General features: G+C 36.0%; 1 pseudogene; it reads left to right on the forward strand.

The window, feature by feature from the left end:
* The first annotated feature begins 1,874 nt into the window (after nucleotides 1–1,874).
* The window catches only part of LOC137235313 (Golgi-specific brefeldin A-resistance guanine nucleotide exchange factor 1-like), a 23,482-nt pseudogene continuing 19,543 nt past the window's right edge, over nucleotides 1,875–5,813 (forward strand).

The following is a 5,813-nucleotide window of genomic DNA, read 5'->3' on the forward strand; positions in this document are numbered from 1 at the left end:
ATTTTCATATAGATGAGTTTAACACAAGCTTATGCATTATGAGTTGATTCCACGTATTTTTATGGAGAACGGTAGAATTTGCGACACGGTGCCATCTGATATTGAAAAGTAGCCAACTCCCCAATTTTGTTCCAAGCAAATCATAAGAAGAAGAATTTGACAATTGCTTTGGCTAAGGGTGTTGGCACACTTTGCAAGTGCAATTATTTTTCCCACTGGTTGATAAAATTTCTAACATTTTTCACAATTGAAAACTGCAATATAACAATCGATAACGAAACAAAATATGTCAGCAAGTATGTTTGTTGTATAGGGAGAATATTTATAACAGTGCTTCGCGAAATTGTGTATGTGAATGTGCAAGGCGTAATAAACTTAAATTGACAAGTCTGAAGTTCCTTCATATTTACAAACGCAACATCTTGGTTGATTGTGGCGATGTTATTGTAATGCATAAGCTTGTGTTAAACACATCTATATGAAAAATGTCATTGTACCACGACCTTAAAATCAATGACATTTTTTTCCGTTCAGGAAATGAAAAAGTGTAGCAAATGCAAAATTTCTGCACTTCATTTCTGACTGTGAATGCATGGCAATGCCGCTATTAGGCCGCATGAGCTCTACACACTTTACACGCCACACATGTCGCGCAATACATATCTCTACCCATCTATCATTTGGTCGAGATTTGAAATACTTAGTTTCCAGAATTTCAACATTATCGACAATACACGTCGAAAATAATGTTGAATGGTGAAGGGCAATTGCATTTTATACCCTTTCATCCAAAATGCGAACCGTTCCGTGTGGTGGCAGGCCACTTGTTGTGAAAACAAAGTTCACTACAAATTTAAATAAATTTTAGAAATACGTCGGCGACAACTCGAGTTATAAATGTAATAAAAGGCTAAAGCACCATCCAGAGTGAATGCATAAGTTCTAAAATCAGTTTTTCATTCTTTGCGCACATAAGCATTTACTTATGGTGTTCAGTCTTTTATTTCAATTAAATTTTGCTGCCTTTCCTTTGCGAAAATATATTAGATATAATTTTTTTTTTTTTTTGTTTACGCCACCCAAACAACATTCCGCTAACCCCAATTTGGGCATGGTCAATGATACCAATATTCTTTCAGATCATGACCCGTTACCAAATTTTACTGGCCAAGGCAGAGGGAGGCGCAAAGCGCTTCAACGTCACTTGTCAGCTCTGCGGAAGGGATCATAGCCTTAGAATCTGTGCAGAATACCGAAAAAAATCCCCAGAGGAGAGGTTGCGGGCAGTACTTCTACATAAGTACTATCCAAACTGTCTGTCGCCCTTTCACCGCGTGGACAAATGTAACAGCAAGTATCGCTGCAAATGGTGCCAAGAAAAGCACCACACCACGCTCCATTTGGGTGAACGTCGGTCGAAACGCGACGACGCAACCGTAGGTGGCGACGACAACCCGTCCGACGACGCGTTTTCAATTGACCTCGCGGGACCGACAAAGTCCTGGGCTCAGCAGGTGGAAGAAGAAGAACTGGAGGAAGAGAGAGCGAAGATGGCAGAAGAAAATGCGGAGGAAGGGCGAGCGGGGATAAGGCCGTCAACGAGCCGAAATGAGATGCGCAGTTTCCGGCCGCTGTTGCAGCAATAGCGAACCGCGGAGAAAATAAAGAATCCTCGAAAGGAACGAGGCAATTTGCGGCACCGCGACATCGGACTCCAACGAGGCCCCACCTAGTCATCCAAACGCGAAAGACAGCAGCGGCGAAATAAATCGACGCCATACTCTATTGAAGCCCAAAATACAAGAACGCTATCGCGCGACACGCCGGAAGGCTTCCGGACGGGGCGGCCGCTCCAGGCTACTCCATCGCCCATCATGCGGCCTTTTGTGCCCATTGCGCCGACGACCTTCGTACGCATCGAATCGCGTGGGTACTTACACCTGGTTCGTGCCATTTTTGATCCCTGCACCTCCAGCACGATCGTAGATGCAGAGCTGGTACGCGACTTACAATTGGAACACCAAGCACATGGGCAATGCACTCTCATACTGCGCGAGAAATTCGGGTCGTCGACGCACATAACAACTCAAGCAGCCGTCGTCGAAAGACATTACCGCTTGAGTCCACCGTCCAATGTGGATCCGAAGATTGCCGCGCCCTTTGAATTCATGCGGCTAGCGGATCCGCAACTCTACCGCCCATCACCAATACGGCTTACACTCGGCGCTGACATATACGCCGAAATGATGGTGAGCGGTACACCGGCCTCTACAGTTGGCGGTCTCCTAACACAACAGACCGTGTTCGGGTTGGTGGTCTCGGGAGCCTGCCAAAAATAAACATCAGACCTTCACGCCTCACACCTGCGCAATCTTATATATATTTAAGTAAATATGCACGGAACTCAAAACCACGTACTTATACTTAATAACTTCTTTTCTTTTTCCGCAGGAGAGCGAAACGTGAGGTCAACCATCTGGCGTGCAGTGATTGCAGTCCGCATCTGCACTGCCTTATTTCGTCACAGCGCCTTACTGGACGTGCGATGACGTGGCATTCCTTTTTTTCATTTTTCTTCTTTGTTGGTTACGGCAATGGGCCGGTATGTTTAGGCCACAGGCCTAAATATGTCTCCCCCCCCCCCCCCCCCCCCTCGTAACATAATTTTCTTTACTACCACCCACATATGCTTGTGATCACTAATACACACAGGCATCTGTGAGTGGTAGTACATATGCATCTTAGATTTTTACCGCTGTGAGCCCGCGGAACAGCAACTTTGTTGCCGGGAAACCCAACGAAGGAGCTGTATCGTGGGTTCATCGGCTTATGTCGCAAAGAGGCTCGCCCTCTTTGTATCCAGCAGCCAGCCACGAAACATGATTTTTCACGTCCACGTAAGTGCCGATTTCCAAAATATACTTAAGGCTTTATTCTGTATTGCGAACGATAGCTCAGACGAACGATTCGCCTCAAAACGATTTCGTCTAGCAATGGTATTCTATATAATTTTCGTTCTGCCTTTATGTTTCTTACTTTATATCAAACAAGAAGGCGAAAGCAATTGTCAAATGATATGTTGCCATTGTTTAACATAGTGCAAATACACTTGCAATTCGTCTCTGAGGCGAAACGAATATTCGTTTCGTAATAGAGAATGAAGCCCTTAATATTTTAATTTTCACAACACTTGTTAAAATCCTTTCTCAACACTTGTTGTTTCTTTATATACATTTAATAAAAACCCACTGTGAATTCCTTTTTATTAACACGAAACATTTTTGGTGTTTTGATTTTCTCCCCATTTTGCCTAAACACATATCCTTTTACAATTACGTGGGTGCGCGCCGTTGCCACCACGCATTTTTACTTCAAACCTTAAATGAATAATTTTTAAAAATATCAATCTGACAGTTGATATATTGGCGATCCTATTATCGAACTAATTAGTTATAAATGAAGTCACCATACGTAAAATAGTGAAAACAACAACAAACTCTACTGCAGTTTTAGTCACTGATCATTTTCTCTACCCAAACCCTCTGCCGGAACCTACATTCATAAATAAATTGCCCCATAAACACTGAAATCAGAAATTGGACAACAACGTTATTAAAAGACCAAAGCTGAAATCATAGATGAAGCTGATATCACCGATAATATTGTGCAAATCAAAGTTATAACTCTTTCCTACAATTTATTCATTAAAGATATGCTACCAAGCGCAGTCCCTAAAAGAAAAATCGTATGTGGATTGGTTGGTAATTTAAAATAAACCAAACTCATTTGAAATAAAAATTAATGCAAAAATGACATTTAAAAATAACGAAATATAACATTTCCATTAAACTAACTTAATGAATTTATGATGAAATTTTAAAAGTATACACTATGTAAATCGTTCAGCGAACAACATCATCTTTTTATGGGAATCATTCGTAGCCTTTAACATCCTCTGCACAAATAAAAACACCAATGCCATTGCAAAATCATAAATGTCATTGCAAAATCATAAATACCATTGCAAAATCATACTTAAATGCCAATGCAAAACACAAATGCCAATACAGAGATGCTTTTTATATAATTCAAATACAATAACTAGAAGTTTAGGTATGTTGATTAATTAAAATTTTCTTCAAATAAATATTCAATTCATTAAATCTGAACACACATTATATGGATTCGTTTAAAAAACTTTACAATTAACTATTTATTAATTTTAATAATTTTTTATTAAATTTAATTTTATATAAGTACAATTTTTTATTTAATATTTAATTAAAATTTTTCAATTATAATTTAAATAAAAATTTTACAATTTTAAACCTTTTAAATTTTCAAATTTATTTTAAGATTATAATATAAATCTAATTATTTTTGTATAAAACTAAATATTTTATTTAAATTGTTAACTCTCTTTCCAAACAAATTTTAAAATATTTCCTAGTTTTTCAAATATTTTAAGTAAATATTTTCAAATTTTTAAATATTTGAATAGATATTTACTCTTTTTAAAATAGTTTAACTAAAAATATTTTCAAATTAATTGATATATTTTAAAATATATTGACATGCTTTCTCGTTCACCCATACGCACTCGTACGAATGTACACATTCTGAAAATGAAAACAATGATAATACAAACAACACAATCAATCAAGAGGCAACACAAAATTCAATTACAATACCAAATACAAACCTGAATCAAAATTTAACACAAAATTCAAAACACAAAATTTTTTTTCAAACATAACACATGAAGAAAATTTTAGAAATATTCCTTCTACTAAATCAACTAAATTAGCCCAGTTTTGGCAAGAGTGTTCTGATGCCTGTTTTTTACTTATTGAAGGACGATTTGAAATTAATATTATCAATGATGATAATTTAAATTTCAAAATGTTCTAGTTACTATTAAACGAGATACTATTTCTAAAATTGTTGACATTATTAACCCTCCTCTTCTTTTCAATAAATATAATACAATTAAAAAGATTTTATGCGAAAGATTTTCTCTTAGTGAAGAAGAATGATTAGAAGAATTATTTTCAAAAACTGAACTTGGTGATCGTTTGCCATCTGAATTATTCAGATTTATGAAATCACTAATAGGTTCTGACTCCATTGTTAGCCAATAATTACTCTTTAAGTTGTGGATTCGTAAATTGCCACAAGAAATACAAATTCATCTGACTTCCAGTAATAATCAAAACAGAGATGAAGTTATTATTTTGGCTGACAAACTTTTTGATTTAATCAACAAACCTCATTCTTCCAAATCTCCTGTAGTTTCGAGTATAAATAATAATATTTTAGAACAATGCTTTAAAAATTTAACTGAATTAACTACGGCTATTTATCAAAATTTAAATAAAATTACTAATGATATTAATCAATTACAAGTCCGTTCAAGATCTAAAGAAAGAAATAGATCTAAATCACGAAATTCCTCGAGATCCAGAAATTTTCAAACAATCTTAATTTTAATTCACAAAAAAATATTTGTTCGTATCACCAAAAATTTAAGAATAATGCTATTAAATGCATACCACCATGCAATTTTAATCAAAATAATAATTCAAATTCTGAACAAAATTTAAATTGAAACGCTTCATTATTACTGTGGCGGATAATGGAACTATAACAAAACCTGCTCGTCGCATAATTATATTTAATAAATTTAACAAACTTAATTTTCTTATTGATACCGGCGCAGTTGTATCTGTTATTGCTTTTTCAAAATTCAAAATTTACAAAAGAGTTTCGGATCTTTCATTAACTGCAGGTTAACGGTTCTTCGTCGAAACTTT

The sequence above is a fragment of the Eurosta solidaginis genome, chromosome X, assembly GCF_040869045.1.
Source record: "Eurosta solidaginis isolate ZX-2024a chromosome X, ASM4086904v1, whole genome shotgun sequence".
NCBI lineage: Eukaryota > Metazoa > Arthropoda > Insecta > Diptera > Tephritidae > Eurosta > Eurosta solidaginis.